This window comes from Schistocerca serialis, chromosome 2 (genome assembly GCF_023864345.2).
Source record: "Schistocerca serialis cubense isolate TAMUIC-IGC-003099 chromosome 2, iqSchSeri2.2, whole genome shotgun sequence".
In the NCBI taxonomy this organism is placed as follows: domain Eukaryota; kingdom Metazoa; phylum Arthropoda; class Insecta; order Orthoptera; family Acrididae; genus Schistocerca; species Schistocerca serialis.
This window is the reverse complement of record NC_064639.1, coordinates 914504812-914527360: the sequence shown is the minus strand read 5'-3', so window position 1 is coordinate 914527360 and position 22549 is coordinate 914504812. Positions and strand designations below refer to the sequence as shown.

General features: G+C 42.1%; 1 protein-coding gene across 1 annotated transcript in view; it reads right to left on the bottom strand.

The window, feature by feature from the left end:
* The window catches only part of LOC126456513 (probable G-protein coupled receptor 179), a 1523402-nt gene that overhangs the window by 534618 nt on the left and 966235 nt on the right, over window positions 1-22549 (bottom strand). The window contains exon 4 of the mRNA XM_050092263.1: window positions 21253-21337. The gene's annotated coding sequence lies outside the window, so the exon portion shown is untranslated. The remainder of the gene's footprint in view (window positions 1-21252; window positions 21338-22549) is intronic.

Sequence of the window (22549 nt, the reverse complement as noted above, 5' to 3'; positions counted from 1 at the left end):
CGACACTGTACAGAGTGTGTGATACGTGAATGTCTTCCACATCTCTCGTATCCCTCATACGACCGAGCGAGGTGGCGCAGTGGTTAGCACACTGGACTCGCATTCGGGAGGACGACGGTTCAATCCCGTCTCCGGCCATCCTGATTTAGGTTTTCCGAGATTTCCCTAAATCGTTTCAGGCGAATGCCGAGATGGTTCCTTTGAAAGGGCACGGCCGATTTCCTTCCCAATCCTTCCCTAACCCGAGCTTGCGCTCCGTCTCTAATGACCTCGTTGTCGACAGGACGTTAAACACTAACCACCACCACCACCTCATACGACACAACTGATGCCGGCCACGTTTTCCCTTGTCCATCGTACGCTGATGGCGATGGGGTTCTTTGTCACCATCGGGATGTTATTGAAATTTCAATGTGCTTCCCTTGCTTTCCTATGGGAGTATGGTGACATGGTGCGGTCGACTCACTTGATGTGTCAGACAGAATTACGTCACTTTTTGTTAATTTCCTGCTGGAAGTCTGACGCCTTTGCCTGAAAAGCCTCACCAGACTGCTTTTAAATAAATATATGTCGATCTTTATGTCAGCCCCTGTCGTGTTATCAGACGTTCCACCTCCCTTTTATCTCTTTCGTCATTTCTTTCTGGAATTAAGTTACATCCTCCACTCCTTACCACTTCCACGAATACTTTAAAAAAGGCCGTATACGATGCGTTATCAATGCATCGGCCCACGATCCCATCGAACGCAAGTTTCCGCAGATGGTATGGAAAGCGGTGCATGCAGGCTTCCTCGAGACGAGCGTCCTGTCCGCCTGGTATTTCGCTGTCAGTTGCACACAGGTCGACCGGTCTCGTTTGCACTGCGTCCGCCTTGCTGACACACCCCTATGTGTTGACTACGGTTTGGAAGACACAGACGTCCATCGATTCTCATGTGGTCCATCGTTTGATATCTGGGGGCTCGCGCAGCGTATCTTTACTTTCCTTACCAGACAGACACCTGGGCAGATCGCTTTTCCTGGGACTTTTATTCCCGACATGATTCATTACCTCGCAACTAAAACTAACACTGTGAACCGTATATGCGGCCATATGATCACCTACCTTTTTGGCTCCGACGAAAAATCCGCACTGGGTTGTGGGACGTGCCTAAATGATCGATACTGTGCACTTGTTCGCAACCCCAGATACAAGCAGCTCTTTTCAAGTTTTCTATGGAGTCGTTTTCGTTACCCACCTTCCAGCTGGAACATCCAAGCCATGAATTGCAGATTTTTTTTATGCCGACATGATGCTCTGAATGAACTCCCAACAGAATAGCAGTAAAATTTCGAGAAGACATGTTTGGGTATTCCACCAACCGAAGGCGCAAGTGACTCCTGGAACACTGGTACAAATAAGAAAGGTAATAAAATACAAATAAAGTAAAATAAAAAAAAATAAAACATTACAAAAAACTGTAAATAGATGAAAGACGCCCCTAAACAACTCCTTTCATTGTCATCGCTCATGTGCATGTTCTCTCCCTCTACTTTATTCGTGTCCTACCACCCTTTAGTGATAGGTTTGTTGTTCTGGAATAGGCATAGACAGGCGCCAACGCCTGAAGAAGTGAAGTTCTTTCTTTCTTAAGAACAAGTAGCGGTTGCAAGTAGATCTTCTTTTTTTTGTAGTGTCCCTTTCCTGTTCAAAGGCTTCAATAAATATGTAAAACGAAAAGGGAAATGGGGGCAGACCAAACGCAAGATAAGGAGGAAAGTTCGAAGTTCACAGCAGATCGGAGGGCCTAATGCATGAAGAAGAAGATGATTTTGATTTAATAGAAAGCGTCGTTAGATAAAATGAGTACCTACATGTCAGTTACTTAACTGCGAAATGCATTACGAATTAATTTGCATCTAGAGTGATGTGTGGAGAATGAGGGATACGAAGTGGCTGCACATAGGTCTGCCTCATTACTCTGGTGCGGGACGGTGGCGCCGCCTCAGTGGCTAATGGCCACACCCGGTCTGCGCGCTGCAGCAGCCGTTAGGCCCAGAAATCCCGTTAACACGCCATTTGCAGCGGCCAACTCTGTGAGGAGTTCGCCTGTTCCGCGAGGTGGAGCACCGGGCCCGCCCCTGCGGGAGCGAGAGTGTCTTCACCCAGTGCCTGCGAGCGGTAGCAACGGCGCGTGGCCGCCAGATAGCGCCCGGAACGGCCAAACTCCGCCCGCGATACTGGATAGCCCCACTGCCCTGCCGCCACGGTGAGCATGGCGAGCACGTCGGTTGCGTCCAACGGCGAGGGCAGTACACTGGAGTTGGAGTGGCTGTTACAGTTACCGAGTAGACTGCCTAGTCTATAAGTCGAACAAAATTGATACTGAAACTTAACGTTGTATACCGCAAGTGCTGTAGAAGAGACAAGCAGACACTGGTCGAACACGCCCTCCTCACCAGCCCACCGCCCCCTCCCCTCCCCCCCACCTTCCCCGTTCCAGTCGGCTGAAATGGCCACTCAGCACTCAGTTGAAGACTGCACATATAATAGCTTTAAGGGGAAACAGAATTTTGATGTTTAGTATTTCATATAATTACTGACCAAATTTAAAAATTTCATACGTTGTAATAATCTGCGGCGGAGTGTGTATTGATATGAAACTTCCTGGCAGTTTAAACTGAGTGCCGGACTGGGACTAGAAGTCGGGACCGTTGGCTTTTAGAAGCAAGTACTCTACCGAATGAGCTGCCCATAGCCCTTAGGAACGCTCCCAGTCTCCTCGCTGCTACTGCCAGCGAAAACTTTAATTGTTCCCAGCGCTTGTAATTTTATAGCGTTAGGGAGAAGCAAGCCAGTATCAACCCCATTCATTAATAAAGTGACAACTCTCCTAACCATATATCTCTTTTGATACGAAGTATGTGTATTAACTAACATAATTGCTGACTTTTAATTGATAATTCCAACATGTGAGGTTACAAAAATATCGGCGCATTACAAGACGATTGAAAATAAGTTTTCTTACAACATGGGAGCTAGATTCCTTAGGGATTCGGGTGAGTAAGTTATTGTTTCAGTGGAATGGTTTATATTTCTACACATGTCAGTTTCTAAATTTCACAGCTAGCTTTCGGGGAGCAAAGCATGAAAACTAACTGTTTCGAAAAAGAGAAGGAATTATAGAAATTGCAAGCTACATTGAACCCATTAAGTGACAAAATGTTTTTCCAGTATAACAATAAAATCATATTACTACGAACGCTGGGTAAACTCTAATAATGTAACTTCTCAGTTTATTACTTATTTACAACTCCACCATTGGGTATGGGATGTTAAATATTCATAATAATGAATCCGGAGAAACGAAATTATGCCTGACATTTTTGCGGTAGCGCCAGTTGTTCGCGGGCGTGCTTAAAACTTATGCCTCTGAATTTTTCATGTGAAAACTCTTAGAAATTTTTCAGTAAGACAAACGTAATTAACATTCTACATCTTTGTTCTTCATGTCAACGTATTAGCAGCTCCCTGACGCTAGAGAACTCAGAATTGCAGCGTGTAACGTGGCGGTGTGTAATGTAACTATAACGGTGTGTGAGAAACAGCGTGCTGTAATCGAGTTTCGAACTGGGAGAGTTCGTCCACACATGAAGCAACCACTCCATCAGCATAACAATGGCAGACCACACACGAGCGCTGCGACGTCTACAACAACTCGACGCCTTGCGTTCACTGTCATCGAACATCCTCCATATAGTTTCGACTAAGCCCGATCCGATTTTCATCTGTTTCCACAACTTGAAGAACTCCATCGACGACTTCACTTTGATAGTGATGAACTGGCGAAAGCAGAGGTGAAGTTGTTGCTCCGACAGTAATGTCAAACATTCTACAGTGACGGTATCAATAAACTGGTCTCTATTTCGGGGAGCTGTGTTCGTCGTCACGGTGACTATGTTGAGAAATAAATATGTAAACATGAAGATTAAACATATGGAATGTTAACAGGAGATTTCATACAAAAAATTCGGAGGGAATATTTTTCAACACGCCCTCGTGTGTACATTTACCAGTTACTGTAGGAAATACTTTTGGGTTGCTTGCGTGAGTGCTTGCTGCCCAAGTGGATGGGATTACGACCTCGCCAGAAACATTCAAGCCAGGAGGCTGACCTCATTTACTATCAACAACAAATCTGACACATATCACGAGTCCACAGCCTACAGACCACAGATAAATGAGCAAGGCAAGCCATGAAGGGAAAGACCCTCCACTAAGAAAAAATAATAATAACAGGAAGACTGAATTCCCGAAAGTAGGTTGAAACGATCGAAACAAACAGCATTTCCGTTATTTTGAAGCTCACACAGCCTTAGTAATCAGGTATGTGTTTAGAGTCGTAGAGCTAAGTGAAATATATATTGCAGTGAGCGTAAATTTCGATTTTAAATTTTGTAAATTATGACGTTGTCAAACTTGTGACAGGTGTGCAACACTTATAGTTCTTTACCTAATTACGTGACAGATGAATAATTTTTAATTCGAATATTTCGGTGAATAAAAATTTCTTGGATGGTATGATAAAACGATGCCCTAAGCAATCATTTAAGCATATTATTATTATTATTTCTTTACTTTCTCAGACGTTAAGTCTGGTTAAAAATGGAAAGTGACGAAGACCTTGATCAAGCGTCATTTCCTTTTAACTGTACGGTATATGTTATATTGCATTTAGGAACTTTCGGGTAATTGAACATGTATCAATAATTACGGATTTCTGTAGTTGTATATATAAGTTTGGATGTAGCTGTATTGCATTGATGTACTGGTGGATATTGTGTAGTATGACTCCTGTATTTGATACTATAATTGGTATAATGTCAAACTTGTCCTGATGCCACATGTCCTTGACTTCCTCAGCCAGTTGGATGTATTTTTCAATTTTTTCTCCTGTTTTCTTTTGTATATTTGTTGTATTGGGTATGGATATTTCGATTAGTTGTGTTACTTTCTTCTTTTTATTGGTGAGTATGATGTCAGGTTTGTTATGTGGTGTTGTTTTATCTGTTATAATGGTTCTGTTCCAGTATAATTTGTATTCATCATTCTCCAGTACATTTTGTGGTGGATACTTGTATGTGGGAACGTGTTGTTTTATAAGTTTATGTTGTAAGGCAAGCTGTTGATGTATTATTGTTGCTACATTGTCATGTCTTCTGGGGTATTCTGTATTTGCTAGTACTGTACATCCGCTTGTGATGTGATCTACTGTTTCTATTTGTTGTTTGCAAAGTCTGCATTTATCTGTTGTGGTATTGGGATCTTTAATAATATGCTTGCTGTAATATCTGGTGTTTATTGTTTGATCCTGTATTGCAATCATGAATCCTTCCGTCTCACTGTATATATTGCCTTTTCTTAGCCATGTGTTGGATGCGCCTTGATCGATGTGTTAGATGATACGGGTGCTTGCCATGTAGTGTTTTGTTTTTCCAATTTACTTTCTTCGTATCTGTTGATGTTATGTGACCTAGAGGGTTGTAGAAGTGGTTACGAAATTGCAATGGTGTAGCCGATGTATTTATATGAGTGATTGCTTTGTGTATTTTGCTAGTTTCTGCTCGTTCTAGAAAGAATTTTCTTAAATTGTCTACCTGTCCATAATGTAGGTTTTTTATGTCGATAAATCCCCTTCCTCCTTCCTTTCTCCTTAATGTGAATCTTTCTGCTGCTGAATGTATGTGATGTATTCTATATTTGTGGCATTGTGATCGTGTAAGTGTATTGAGTGCTTCTAGTTCTGTGTTACTCCATTTCACTACTCCAAATGAGTAGGTCAATATTGGTATAGCATAAGTATTTATAGCTTTTGTCTTGTTTCTTGCTGTCGATTCTGTTTTCAGTATTTTTGTTAGTCTTTGTCTATATTTTTCTTTTAGTTCTTCTTTAATATTTGTATTATCTATTCCTATTTTTTGTCTGTATCCTAGATATTTATAGGCATCTGTTTTTTCCATCGCTTCTATGCAGTCGCTGTGGTTATCCAATATGTAATCTTCTTGTTTAGTGTATTTTCCCTTCACTATGCTATTTTTCTTACATTTGTCTGTTCCAAAAGCCATATTTATATCATTGCTGAATACTTCTGTTATCTTTAGTAATTGGTTGAGTTGTTGATTTGTTGCTGCCAGTAGTTTTAGATCATCCATGTGTAGCAAATGTGTGATTTTGTGTGGGTATGTTCCAGTAATATTGTATCCATAATTTGTATTATTTAGCATGTTGGATAGTGGGTTCAGAGCAAGGCAGAACCAGAAAGGACTTAATGAGTCTCCTTGGTAAATTCCACGCTTAATCTGTATTGGCTGTGATGTGATATTATTTGAATTTGTTTGGATATTAAGTGTGGTTTTCCAATTTTTCATTACTATTTTTAGGAACCGTATCAATTTAGGATCTACTTTGTATATTTCCAATATTTGTTGTAACCATGAGTGGGGTACACTATCAAAAGCTTTTTGGTAATCAATGTATGTGTAGTGTAGCGACCATTGTTTAGTTTTAGCTTGATATGTCACCTCTGCATCTATTATCAGTTGCTCTTTACATCCTCGTGCTCCTTTGCAACAGCCTTTTGGTTCTTCATTTATAATTTTGTTCTGTGTTGTATGTGTCATTAATTTCTGTGTAATGACTGAAGTTAATATTTTGTATATTGTTGGTAGGCACGTTATGGGGCGGTATTTAGCTGGGTTTGCTGTGTCTGTTTGATCTTTAGGTTTCAGATAAGTTATTCCATGTGTAAGTGTATCAGGGAATGTGTATGGGTCTGCAATGTAACTGTTAAATATTTTAGTTAGATGTGAATGTGTTGAGGTGAATTTCTTTAGCCAGAAATTTGCTATTTTATCTTTTCCAGGGGCTTTCCAATTCTGAGTAGAATTAATTGTTTGGGTGACTTCATGTTGCAAAATTATAACTTCAGGCATTTGTGGTATCGTCTTGTACGTATCTGTTTCTGCTTGTATCCACCGTGCATGCCTGTTATGTTGTACCGGGTTTGACCATATGTTGCTCCAGAAGTGTTCCATGTCTGTTATGTTTGGTGGATTGTCTATTTTAATGTGTGTGTTATCTATTGTCTGGTAAAATTTCTTTTGGTTTGTGTTGAATGTTTGGTTTTGTTTCCTTCTATTTTCACTTTTTTTGTATCTTCTAAGTCGTTTGCCCAATGCTTGTAATTTCTGCTTCTTTTCATCTAATTGCTCTATCACTTCTTGTTGTGATATTTTACCTAACCTTTTTCGTTTTTTTTCTGACATTTGATTTCTTATAAATTGTGTTAGCTGTCCGATGTCTTTTCTCAGTTTTTCTATTCTGATCTGTAGCCTGTGTTGCCATGCTGGTTTTGTGGGTTTCTTCTGTGTGTTGGTTGGTTCTGATCTCTGCCTAGTGTGTATATTTAGTGTAGTGAGTGCTCCTATATAAACCAGTAGTTGTAACTCTTCCATAGTTGTGTTTTAATTTATTTTGTTGTGTATGTTGTGTTGATAGTTTTTATTGTTGTTTCGACTTGTGGGTTATTTGGCGGTCTGTGCAAGAATGGTCTAATGTCTGTATTTGTGTCTTTGTGTTCTATATGTGTCATTGTTATTATTGTTATTATTATTATTGTTGTTACTATTACTATTTTCCAATTCCATGTGGCAGGCTGTTACAGCAGCCAGTTTAAAAGTGTATCACAACAAAAGCAGTCTCGTATGTCTATTTTACATTGCACGTCGTTTTATGGTTGATGGGTCACGTATCTAGCTGCTTTTCTTTTACACAATCTGATGATGCCCCAAAAGGGAGAACCGCGCCATTGGCATTAAACAATTTCGCAACCGAGACTGTTTTTGTTCTGAAATTATTATTTTTATTATCACTATATTAAAACATGCCATACATCTGTGGCACGTTAAAAGGGTGGATAGTTATCAAAGCAATATTTGTAAGGGAAGGGGGAGAGAGGCAATAACAAGCTGTGACCCCTCCAGACCCACCCGAGTCCCGGCCAGGATGCGGAGGAGATCTGATTTCCAGTCCAGGGTATGTTGCTTCTTATTCTAATCCCAGTGTGTAGTTGCAGACAGACACCAATTTATCATCGATATAGATCTTAATGACCATTATCAGAAGTGTTTAACGATGAAAAAATTTAGAGGTAAATAAATTTGCGAAGTGAACTACGTAACGTTACATTGTACACGGTAGCGCTGCCATATCTGCATAGGTATCAAACACAGGCTAGATAATCCTACCTGAACGTCAATACTTTAAAAAGACGGTGGTATAAAAGTAATTATGCAACATATGTATGTCAATTAAAATCAAATACAGAATAATAAATTTACATTAAGAGCAGTACAATAACCAGTCGAACGATGTATCAAAAATTACTGTAATCATACTAATTACACCGAGTGCTCGAACTTCTTGGGGGATAAGACAGCCCTCCCCCGCGAGCTCTCAAAACTACGGTAACACTTGTAGCTGTAGATTATACTAGGTACTGGAAACGTTATGGAGAGATATTGGTCCAAATATATTGCAGCGCTACCTACAATTCTTCTTGTGTAGGTGGTTTCACAGGGCCTACAGCGCTATCGACAGCTCGACAGCATCCTACAAATACTCTATTGGATTAAGACTGGGAGGAGGCGGGAGAAAGCCTTGTTCATTACGCCAACTGTGTGGTGGAGGTAAAGACTGGTGGTTCGTGCCAGGGTCTTGTTGAAACGAGGCATTACCATCAGTGTACTCTAATGGCAGAGAAAGGTGCTGACCATAAATTCGCTGTAGTGTCCATTAAGCTATCTCCGTACAACCAGAGAGCTGTGACATCTCACATTTTGCTGCCGAAGCAAGTGCATCATAGTAGTTTAGCTTCTGGGATGCAGGTAACTGCAAGAATGTCCACATAATGTACACCCATCAATGATTCCTCCTACCGAACAATGGTGCACAACTGCGACCATGTGAACAACCAGACCACAACTGATCCATCCCTGCCAGGATACAGTTCTGTTGACATGCAGAATGAGGTGACTGGGGGGGAACCACATATAGAAAATTCGGGTTTCCAGGTGAAACCGTACAACAACCGTACAACCAAACACTTACGGGGCGAAATTACAATGAAATGAATACCCTTAGTTCCATACAGGTGTTGATATAAATCAACGGGGACAGCTGAAAACGTGTGCCCGACCGGGACTCGAATCATGGATCTCCTGCTTACATGGCAGACGCTCTATCCATCTGAGCCACCGAGGACACAGAGGGTAGCGCGACTGCAGGGGCTTGTCTCTGGCACGTCTCCCGTGAAACCCACATTCCCAACCTATTGTCCCGGACTATATTCATAGTGCCCCTTTCCCATTATACTCATTACTCGCGGCACTGCAGAAGATGGTCAAATGGCCGGTGGTAGCAATAACTTCCAGAGAATGGGGTGCATTATTTCCATGCGTAACAGCGCCACCGTCCAATTCCAAATATGGCCACCAGATGTCGCGACCAGTCATCGTAATTCATAGCCTGACACACCTGACTAGTCGCAGTTCACTTGTTGACGTGTCAACGTGAGCTTGGACTCATGGAGCACGGCATTACTGGAAAAGCTCTTTTATCAGTACGATAGTAATGCTGCAGCTGCACTTCGAGAGTATCGCTGGCTGAAAGTATAACGGAAGGCTCCCCTCTCTCCACCTGCTGTGTGGAGCATAAGTTCGAATCAACTGGAGAACTGGGCGTTGCTCTGGGAAGAGGCCGACGACCGGTTGCACCACAGGTGGTTGATGAAATCGCTGTTGTCATGGTAGACAACGCTGCGCGCAATTCCCGATCGTCATACAGTGAGTGTACTGTGTCACGACGGTTGAACAACCCGTGGTCCTCTGTATGGGAGGTGCTCTGAACCATTCTCATATGATATCTTTACGAGATCCTTATCGTACAGCAGCTTTCACCACAGGACGCACAACGACGAGTTGACTTCGCTCTCTATTTTCCTCGCAATGACTGAAGTTGAGGAGGGCTGGCCCTGACCATCCTATGCACAGACTAAGCTCATTTTTCTCTGACGGATGAGGTGACCACACAGAATTGGCGAGTGTGGGGATCTTCACCGACATTCACTGTGCACGAAGCTCCTGTGTATGGTGAACCTGTCACCATATGGTGTGGATTGACGGCTAATTTCTTCATTGGCCTTTTTTGGACACATTGACGCTGAAGGACCAAAGACGTGCAGTTTGACTGGCCAGCGTTACTGCGGTACGCTTCGCCAACATGTCATACCCGCACTACAGGGGAGAGCGTTGACCTCAACAGTTTTCATGCAAGATGGGGCCCCACCACACGTCGGTCGTGAAGTTTACCTGCTCCTCCGAAACACATTTGGAAACGATCGAACTATCAGCCGATCATTTTCCAATGCTTGGCCGACACGATCGCCTGATCTCACTCCCTGTGATTTCTGGTAGTGGGGTTAGTTGAAGACAGGGCTTACCAGGGGAACATTCACACATGTTCTGATCTGAAGCGCAGCATATCAAGAGGGGTAGCCAGCGTACCTACAGGAATGCTTCGCTCTGCTGTGCAGAATGCAGTGATTGCATATTGAGCCCCCTTTTTAGCAGTAATGGTACTGGTATGTAATGGTTTGACGTACCATAGCGACACTTCAAAAGTGTTTGAACTGAACTGATTATGCATTATTTATTTTGCCCATGACCTTGACTTTAATGTTACCAAATCAGGTACTCGTACTGTAGTTAGCAGCTTTGCTTGAAATACCCACAGAAGTAAATTTGGGATGTACGAAGAATGTATCCGTTAGGACAGCACTGCGAAATTTGGAGCAGCAGAAGACCGAAGCGAATGTCTTTGATAATAGCACGACATCGCCTCCATGTTCTCTCCTGGATTTGTGATCATATCGGTTGGACCCTAGACCGAAAACGGTGGCCTGGTCAGATTACTCCCTATTTCAGCTCGGAAGAGCCGATAATAATGTTTGAGTGTGGCGCAGTCCCAACTAAGCCATAGATCCAGGTTGTCAGTAACGCAATGTGCAAGCTAGTGGCGTCTCTGTGTTTACATGGAATGGACTGGGTCCTCTGGTTCAATTGATGGTTCAATTGGACCAGAGGAAATGGTTATGTTCGTCTACTCTGAGACCATTTGTAGCCATTCATGGGCTTCACGTCGATGAAATGTTCATGTACGACAATGCGCCATGTCACTGGGCTACAACTGTTCGCGAGCCACCCAAATTAAATGAATCCCATCGGATATTTGTGGGACACAATCACTGGTCAGTTCGTCCACAAACTCCTGTACCGACAACACTTCTGCAATTGCGGATAGCTGAGGAGGCAGCATGGTTCAATATTTCTGCAGAGGCCTTCCAAGGACTTGTTGAATCCATGCCACGTAGACTTGGTGCACTAATCCAGCTAAAAGGACGTCCGACACAATATTAGGAGGTATCCCAAGACTTTCTTTACCTCAGTGTGTGTGTTCATTAACGAAGTAGCCTGTCTGTGAAGGCAGCAGTGCCCCTACCAGCGGTGGACTTGCGGTCGCGGATGGGTTGCACGCAGACGCTGTTGCAGGATACATCACAGAATATATGACCCTACCTGGCATACAACACACACTCACGTGCCATTCAGCCACTCAGCTTGAGAGTGGTAATCATCGGACCATGCTAAAGGTCACCAATGTTCGTTGTTACAGTGACAGAATATACTTGCACATGCCAGTCTGAGCACTGATTCTATATGTCAGGAAAGGGACATGAAAGGAAGCTCGAGTGCACCTGGAGCACAGTCGTTGTAGGAATAGGTTCCTGATGCCGCCATACAAGTGGGTGCCGATCTGCCCTATAGTAGACTGTCGATATTCCTATGTAGTCCTGAGGAAACGACGTAACATGCGTCCTTCAGATGTTTGTGTTCGTTCTCAGTGATAATTTACGTTTGTACATCATATGTATGATAATGAACATACATTTTTAACCCTCAAATAACAGTTCTTTTGTAATCTTCGAAATGGTAAGACCCGTGTCTCTTGCATCCATTATCACTTAAAGTTGAAAGTCGATTAACACGCACGAGCTGCCATGTTTACCAATCACCTGTCGTACAGTAGACTGCTTAGATACTGCCATTCGCCAGATCTAAGTGCAACAACAGCGCATCAAACACGCAGGGCCGATTCAAGATCATTTTTACACATGAGTGACTAAGCACTTGGAGTCCCCCCTCCCCTCGGTTTCCACTGTGGGGCTTTCACCCGTGTCAGTTTTCGCTACTTATTGTAATACGTCCTGCACAGAGATCTTCCCGTTGTGTCGCTTCTGATGACCCTATCCGCTTGGCTCCCCAAACTGTGGCTTCTGTCGCTTGGTCCTTCAATTGGCCCGACATATACGGCACATCCTCAAATGGCACAACTCTTCCCCTGACTTTCGGCTACAGAGTTTATAAAATCTATTAAATGTGTTTTCAGTCTGTACGTTCAGCGGGCCTTGAAGGATAACAAGAAGAAATTTAAAAGGGAATTAAAGTTCAGGGAGAAGAAATAAAATCTTTGAGGTTTGTCGATGACATTGTAATTTCGTCAGAGGCGGGAAAAGGACTCGGAAAATCAAATTAACGGAGTATTTAATGCCTTGACAAGAGACTGCTAGGCGAAAATTTCAAAATTTTTTAAAAAAGTTTAATGGAGTGTAGTAGAAAAACTCAGGCGAATTAGGGCAAATTACGTAAGGAAATGAGACACTAAACGCAGTAAATCAGACACTAACGTAGTATATGATTTTTGTTATTTAGGCAGCAAAATAACTGACGTTGTCGAAAGTAGAAAAGGCATAAAATACAGGCTACAGATAGCAAGAAAAGCACTTCTGAAAAATACAGATTTGTGATATCGAATGTAAATTTAAATCATACAGTCTTTTCGGAGAATGTGGGGTGGTTGTAATTAAAGTTCATGTACTCACGAAGGTCCAGTGTGGACTGCAATTATCGTATGGCAAAGAAACTTGGTACATACGCTAATCCGTTAACCGAGTTATGCTGGAAAACTAATTAGTTAAAAATGGGGCACCAGATGCAAATGTGGCACTGCACACTATTTTTGTGACGGTATGACATCCATACTGTCATTTCAGAAGCCATAACGTGAGTGAACAGTATAGTTAACGACAAGAGAGACCGTGCTCTGTTATCGAAACTGTCTCAAGTGAACGGCAGGAATTATAGTGCTGCCCTGTGACAGTATCGCTAACAGAAATGTCTGAGGAGAGGCCCGATGTCATTAAGTGTTTTAAAGCAGATGATAACGAAATTCGAAAATACGGTTGAGGTGGGTGTGCTAGCTGAAAGAAGAAGGCGTCTTATCCCAGTGGAATTTGTTGATGAGCTGGCTGTTACTATAACTGACCACTTAGCAAGTACCCTGGTTAGTACCAGTGATTGTGCAGTGTCAGAAGAATTGGCCAACAGCACTAACTGTGCGATACATTTTACATTGGTGCCCATACAAGATTCAGACTGTGCAGCAACTGAAACTTCATGATTCGCAGCAATGGTCTGAATCTGCCAGCTTCTGGCACGAATCGAAGTTGATAATATGTGGCTGGTCATGGAGAGACGATGCACATTTTTCACTACAGAGTGCAGTGAATACACAGAACTGTCGTATTCGGGGTATTGCTAAAACGCGTGTTGTACACGAAGATCCATATGTGACTGTATCGTGTGGATTCACAAGCACTTTTATTCTTTCAAGAGAATATACGCAGAGGGCCTGTCAGATGTACCGTGATGCCTGCAAGTTATCGAGACCTACTTGTATAGCGTGTGATTCCTGCTTCAGAAGAGTGAAACTGTGTAGAAACCACTGTTTTCGTGTAGGATGGGGCAACACCTCATGTCTCTCGCCCAGTGAAAGATCTGCTTAATAAAACCTTCCATGAACGTATTATGCCCAGAGGTCTTCCAGATGCATGGCCTGCCAGATCACCTGATCTGAGTCCACGTGTCTTTTGGCTCTGGGGACAGATAAAACAAAGTGTTTAACAGGGAAACCTTCGGTCTCTACCAAATCTAACGGCCAGTATACAGAAACACATTGCTCACATTCCACTGGAACTGCTGCGAGCAACTGTTGACCACTTCGTTGACGTCTCTGGTGCTCATATTGAACAATTTATGTAAGCGTCAATTAATAATAAAACAACATAATGCATTTCTCGCTCGTTTGACTTTTTCTGCCCGCTTCTCGTTCCTAATCCATTATATATGGAAACATTTCTATACATCTTTCTTGCATTGACGTCGCCATTTTGCACCTTTCGGCAAAAATTGGTAACAATTTTTTTCTGTGTTAATCTGTTCCGCATTAACGCATTAGCATATCTACGATGTTTCGCTGTCATGCGATAATTACAGCCCACACAGGCACAATGTGACTAGCTGCACTTTAATTATAACCACCCCGTATTTTTCTAAGAGTGTCGCATTGTAATGAAGTAAAAATGTTCTGCTGAGAAGAAAATAGAAGCTTCTGTAATGTTGTGTTACAGGGGAATGCTGAAGGTTTGATAGAGAGATCGGATAATTAATGAGGACGCACTGAAACGAAATGGGGAGAACAGAATTTTACATCACAACTGAGTGAAAGAAGGGATCCGTTCACAGACCATATCCTGAGGCATTGAGGAACTCTTTGTTTGGAGATGGAGGAAAGTCTGGGTGGTAGCTGCTTGAAATGTATTTAGGTTGCTGCAGTCACACTGTGTAAGTAGGCTGTTTAGGTTTTCTTATTGGTAACGCCGCGTAGCGCTCTGTATGAAAATCACTGGCTGCGCTGTGTGCAGTCTTTGGCTAATTTGCATTGTTGTCTGCCATTGTAGTATTGGGCAGCTGGATGTTAACAGCGCGTAGCGTTGCGCAGTTGGAGGTGAGCCTTTTTCAAATCTGTATTGGCCACTGCCCAAAACAATTTGTAAAATTTTTTGTGGGGAGCATGGGGGCTATGTAAGTAGGCTGTTTAGGTTTTCTTATTGGTAACGCCACGTAGCGCTCTGTATGAAAATCACTGGCTGTGCTGTTTGCAGTCTGTGGCTAGTTTGCATTGTTGTCTGCCATTGTAGTGTTGGGCAGCTGGATGTTAGCAGCGCGTAGCGTTGCGCAGTTGGAGGTGAGCCGCCAGCAGTGGTGGATGTGGGGAGAGAGATGGCGGAGTTTTGAAATTTGTAATACTGGATATCATGAACTGCTATGTATATTATGATTTTTCAACACTATTAAGGTAAATACATTGTTTGTTCTCTATTAAAATCTTTCATTTGCTAACTATGCCTAACAGTAGTTAGTGCCTTCCGTAGTTTGAATCTTTTATTTAGCTGGCAGTAGTGGCGCTTGCTGTATTGCAGTAGTTCGAGTAACCAAGATTTTTGTGATGTAAGCGATTTGTGAAACGCATAGGTTAATGTTAGTCAGGGCAATTTTTTTGTAGGGATTTTTGAAAGTCAGATTGCGTTGCGCTAAAAACATTGTGTGTCAGTTTAAGCCCAGTCACGTATATAATTATTCAAAAGGGGACGTTTCAACTGATATGAGGAGAGTTGCTTGCACGTGACAGGCTAACTTGAAGAACTACGTCAAATCACTCTGGAATGAACGACACAACAATGCCTTGTCATTAAAATGCGCGCTCACAAGATGGTGTATTGATTTCTAAGTTTGTCAGAGTTACTGTGGTAGCTCTTCTGTCTCGATATAATGTCAAAGTTCATGAATGCTTCAGTGCCTTGCAGGTCTGGTGGTTCTCGTATTAATGTTAATAAAATCTTCTCGGGCTTGCAAGCGATACAAGTGGTTAAAATTACTTTGCATAATTTACTTCTTGGTAGCTGCCAAGTGGTAAATTGCATTAATCATTAAACGGAGTGGTCCCCAGGGGTGGGATCGACATATGTGCGGTGATGTTGGTTAAAGTTCAAGGTATTACACTCTGCAACCATTCGCCCTGGTGGGCTCTTGTTTGGGAAAAAAAAAGAAATTTTTGTGATGCTCTACAGCTTTATCAAAGTTGTATTTTACGACATACTTGCGCAGCGTAGTGGTTATAGGGATCAAATCGCCATGTGTGCTTCGAAATTTTGTATTTTTAGATCTTTGTCAAAATGCCTTTGATCATTATTTCTACTCAATTAATTGGTTTAAATGTAATATTATTATTTCTCTTCCTGTCACATCAATTCGATCAACGTATTATCTTTTTCAGTTTATCTCAGTTTTAATTCCCACCATTACCATTCGTTTTCCAACTGGAATCTTTGCGCATGTGAAGTGAACTATTTAATTATTTTTCTACCATAATATTTAAACATTTGAAAATACCGATCTATCAGTTAAAGAGCTAAAGACGAAATAACCTACTAATATGAGCATTGGAAATGTAATTTTCGTTGCAATGTATGCATTTTCTTCGATGGTAGTCATTACACAGACATTTAAAACAAATTCTTATTGCATTATGAATAAAATAACGCTGGTGAAGATTATAAGTACGTGAAATTCAAGCTAAATGAGGAATAGAAATAATGAATGGAATAAAATGGGTCAAAATACGGGACGATGAAACGGAAGAAACTAAATCGATATTAATACAAGAAAATCATTAAAATTACACGTCGAAGATTCCAAGAGGAAAAAGAATGGTAGGAATTAAAAAAGACAGCAAATGAAAACCTTACTACGGTGATTAAGATGATGTGGCAAAGGAATAGAAATAAAAAATTATATTTTAAAACAATTAATTGAATAAAAATAACGATCAAAGTCATTTCGATAAAGTTTAAAAATAAAAAATTTCAAACCTCCTAGCGATATTCACATCCACAACCTTCTGCATGTGTGGCTAGCACTGTAACCATTATGCTATGCAAGCACTTAATACAATACACCTTATTAAACCTGTAGAGCATCAAGAAACATTCCAAAAACTTTCTTCTTCGATTACTTACAAACGAGGGTCCACCAGGGTGAATGGATGTTGCATAGTATAATACCTTGGAACTTAACCTACATACCGTATAGAAGGTTTCAAAAAATCGATGCAACCTCTGGGGACTTCTTCCCGTTAGACAGCAACATGGACGTAGCTTTTTACCACTTCATGCGGTGGTAGTGTACACTGTAAAAAGCTCGTAGAAGCTAACCACCTGACAAGGGTAGCTGACGCATCTTCGTTGGTGACAGATTCTCGTATTCAAGCAGTTGATTTGAGTTCATTTTCTGAGTAAACCTCTGTCGAATAAAGCGCAGTGCTAGAAGCGCCCCTGAGGAAGTCAGTGTCAATAGAGAAGAGAGAGCTGGAGTCGCCGCGGAGGGAGGCGCCGCTTTGAGAGAACTTCTTCGCCTCTGGTTAAACGTCCGACTTGCAGAGGGGACAAGTTCGACGGAGACACACCAGTTGGTCCTGTGGGAGGAGACGCTGGCCGACTTCAGTCTTCCATTCACTCTCTACGTTCCGAGTACGCTGGTTGCCAGTCGAGGTCAAGTAGGAAATTAATACGCAGCTGAACTTTTAATGACAACCGATCTGCTAGGTGCTTTGTTGATCTGTTGCGCTGTACCAGCTACGCAGCTTCGTGTGAGCTGCCAAGACGAAACTGTTCACGAATCTCAACGAAGCCGCTTGCAAGCAGTCTTTTCATTTCTGAGTGGAATGCACTTTATACAATGAAGAGCCAAAGAAATTGGTACACCTGCGTAATATCGGGTTGGGCCCCCAGGAGCACGCTGAAGTGCCACAACACGTCAACAAATGTCTGAAGTAGTGCTACAGGGAAGTGACACCATGAGTCTTTGAGGGCTAACCGTAAGTCCGTAAGAGTACGACTGGGTGGAGATCTCTTCTGAGCAGCACGTTGCAAGGCATCCCAGATATGCTCAATAATGTTCATCTCTGGGGAGTCTGGTGGCAAGCGAAAGTGTTTAATTTCAGAGGAGTGTTCTTGGAGTCAGTCTGTAGCAATTCTGGACGTGTGGGATATCACATTGTCCTGCTAGAATCACCCGTCGGTACGCATAATATACATGAATGCGTGCAGGCGGTCACGCAGGATGATTAAGTACTTGTCACGTGTCAGAGTCGTATCTACACGTATCAAGGATCCAATGTCACTCCAAATACGCACGCTCCACACCATTACAGGGCTTCCACCACCTTGAACAGTCCCCTGCTAACATACAGGTTCCATGGATTCGTAAGGTTGTCTCCTCACACGTACTCTTCCATCCTGTCCATCCGATTTGAAAGGAGACTCGTCCGAGCAGACAAAATGTTTCGACTCATCAAAAGTGGAATGTCCGAGTTGTCGGGCCCAGGTGAGGCGTAAAGCTTTGTGTTGTGCAATCATAAAGGGTACATGAGTGAGCCTTCGGCTCCGAAAGCACATATCGAAGATGTTTCGTTGAACGGTTCGCATGATGACACTTGTTGACGGCCCAGCATGAAATCTGCATCAGTTTGCGGAACGGTTGCACTTCTGTCACGCTGAAGGATTCTCTTCAGTCGTCGTTGGTCCCGTTCTTGTAGGATCTTTTTCCAGCTGCAGCGATGTCGTAGATTTGATGTTTTACCTGATATTCACGGTACACTCGTGAAATGGTCGTACAGGAAAATCTCCTTGGAGACGGTGTGTCCCATCGCTCGTGCGCCGACTATACCAGCACGTAGTAACTCACTTAAATCTTGATAACCCGCCATTGTAGCAGCAGTAATCGATCTAACAACTGCACCATACACTTGTTGTCTTATATAGGCGTTACTGATAGCAACGACGTATCCTGTCAGTTTACATATCTATGTATTTGAATACGCATGCCTATACCAGTCTCATTGGCACTTCGGTATACGTAACTGCATCATCTGAAAAAATATGAGGCTGCTGTTAATATTTTGTGTCAGATCGTTAATATGGCAGCAAGGGTGCACATACACTTCCATGGGGTACTCATTGCATTTTTCGATGACTGAATCATAGATAACTCGTGACATACTTTTACCGAGAAATGCACATCCAGTTATATATGTCGTTGTACAGCCCGTGAGGTTGTCCTTTATTTAATGAGCGTTGGTGTAGCAGGGAGTCAATCATTTACTGAAAGTCAAGTAATACTGTGCCCATTGATTTTAGGACGGCGTGCGGGAAATGCGCAAGCTGGGTTTAGCATTACTGATGTTTCGGGAATCGATGCTTGTTAGTGCTGAGGAGCTCAATCTGGTCGAGATAACGCATTATGTTTGAGCTCAGATTATTTTGTGAGATTGTACGGCAGTTAAATTTCAATGAGATTCCACAGCATTTTCTGTGGTGGTTTACTTCAGTTTCCCTTCTTCGTATTATTGGGCACTGATTATTGTTCGACTAATGTACAATATATTGAATTTATTGTTGGATTCTAGAGCATGCTTTAAGCTCGAACTGAATGATGCTCCTAGTGGGAAAGGAGTTTGTCTGAAAGACACACGCATGCGCAAATAAAACCCAGACACGTAGCGGTACATTCCAAATTACCCATTACTCAAAAATGTGTTCGCCACATTACCTCATTCTTTCCTGGAACGAAGTTGAGAAAACACAAAATACCTTCCAAGACACGTAACTGGCACCAAGAAATTTTGATGTAAGAATCACCTTACATTTAACTGCACGGTGAAAGTTTAACAGAGACGAGAGCTTCATCGCATGTTCCCGGAAAAAAACGTGGGAACACGGAGGTGATTCTCCAGCAGCAGTCACAGGATGTGTTGTCTTTAGGAAATCAGCCCTGAATGGTTATAAGAAAATGTTGAAAGTTGGCAGTAACTCTACTTGGTGTATGGATTTGAAGCTCTCCTTATACAAGTATATTTGATTTTCAGCTCTTTTACTAGTGATAGAACTTGTCAGTTCTCTGGCAGATAACATTGTCCGTAGAAGGCAATACAATTATCCCCTTCGTTCGTTGTTCGATTAGCCAGTTTTGAAACTAAGTCATTTTAATTACCTACAAAATAACTCTGAAGAGTGGAGAAGAATTACACTAACTTTATGCACCATAGAAAACCATTAAACATAACCACAATTGTGATTAAATTCAATAGAATCAGTCTTACGTATTTATACTCAATCATTATGCAATACTTGTACGTCATACTTCACACAATCAAAAAGTCATTCCATTTGTGACGCCGTACGTCAAGGAATCCATTTAAATTACAATCTAAGAACGAAAACATCATACTGGAACACATAAAGATGTCATATTAACCGTGAACCAAAACACACTCACGTACAGTGTGTGGCTGGAATTAGCTACAACAATTTTGTAACAAGGATGGCACAGATTACCTGTCACGGACATTTTTGTGTATTCCATGATGTGCTGGCAAGTCATTCAAGGCAATTTAATGTTACATACGAAAATAGATCATAAGAAACATATATTACAGCGTCAGAGTAGATTAATGAGACGTCAAAGTGGTATACATCAAAAATACATTAAAAAACGATAGTTTAAGATACTGAAGGTAGGGCTCCAAGTGCGTATTTATTGTCATATTGGAATTTTCAGCTCTGTTCTAGTTCTTTTTCTTAAGTGATTATAAGTACGAATGGTTACGAGAAGGATATAGGATGTCGACAGCATAATGTGCATAATCTAAGTTGTTGCCAAAGATGAGATAGACATCGGAGAGACTGTACACTGTAGCATGGTTCGTCTACAATGAAATAAATTGGTTTAGAAATATATATGCATAGTCGAGGAAGCTAAATGTACACGATGCTTGTTATATGCCTGTACATATTTACGTAATATCACTATGCAATATAATTTTAAAAGGAGCCTGTAATTGAAAATAAAGGAATGTGCATGTTATTATCTATAAAGAGAGCCAGAGACGTCACTGGGGAAGAATATTTAAGCATGAATGACAAGTAAAATATTTTGTGTAGGACCCACAACCAGTGAGATTTAATAGGCATGGTTGACAATTAGGCGTGCACAGGACTGGGGCAGAGAAACGGTAGTTCCTTCGCAATTGCGTTATCCCTCAAGGAAATGCCGTTGTGAGTTATTTGATTTTGTAAATTCTATTAATAAAAGTACGTACAAGATAAAGACTACTTAAATTCAGCTGTAGCGCATTCTTACCTTGTAGAACTGAATAGAATTGTTGTTGACTGATAACCGCCAGCCGTCAGACGTTCATCTCGGGCAGGAAGTCAAGCCGGGATGCCTGTAACAGAAATAGAATATTTGTCACGTGATACAGTTCTTTCAGCACGAGTTACCTGCCTCTGTTAGTTGTCCAACCAGACAACCATAAGGTAGTGCTAGACAGAAAAACACGATGGAGGCAGTCCGTTTAAGTTTATTACTGTACACATAAAATGGTCCATGAACAGCACGTACACACACACACGTGCCTGTCATTGATGTTGTTTACAACGCTGCAGGAGTCTATAGTCTCCTGAAATTTAACGCAAGATAGTGCAAGAGTTAAACAGCACAACCTGAACGTAAGTGCAAACAGCAGAAGTGTATGAGCCAGTGAATGAGAATATTCACACTGTAAAACATAGACAAAAAAAAATTCATGTATCTGAAAAGTCGAGGTCGATTTTGATCCGATGTCGGTATATGCCACCTGGAGGATAGTAAATGTACTGATAACGGTTTCATTGTCTTCAGCTAACAGATAGCGCTGTGGCATAGCTACCAGCAACATCTACGTTTACCCTTTAATAAGGAATGTCCATAGTCGAAGATTCAGTATGGTGCAAACGTGTGAAGCAAGAAGGCAACCATGCCACAGAGATGCACTCGTGCTTCCTATGGTCAAGTGAGCAAATTAGAAAGGGGTCAAATGGTGGTCTTCCGAGTGGTGGGATGGTCCTTTCGGAGAATTGCCATACACGTTGGACGTGATGCGCTAGTTGTACAATGAGGTTGGTATAAGTGGGTATATGAACATTCTGACACCCTGGACGCCCTTTGCATCACAGAAGCCCGCCAGGATCGTAATATTCTAAGGGTGGAAGTGGCAGAATGTACAGTTACCACAGCATAGATAAGAGAGTTTGTGAGTCCAGACGTGTCAACACGAACGGTTGCGAAACGATTGTTAGCAGTGGACTACGGGCACCCACGACTCTAGCCCTTCGTCGACTCACACCACAGAATGGGCGTGCATTGCTCGACTGGTGCAGTCAGAGGACCACTTGGAAGATGGAATGGCTAGCCGTGGTCTTCAGGGATGAAGGGAGATTCTGATTGCGTGCAAATGATGGTCGTTTGCACGTATGACGTAGAACTGGCGAGCGCTGTTTCGTAAAGTGCATTTCTCCAAGAGACACTTGTCCCACCGCAGGCCTTACAGTCCCGGGTGCGATAAGCAACAACACTCGTTCACCTTTGGTGTTCCTGGAGGAGACGCTAACCAGCACTA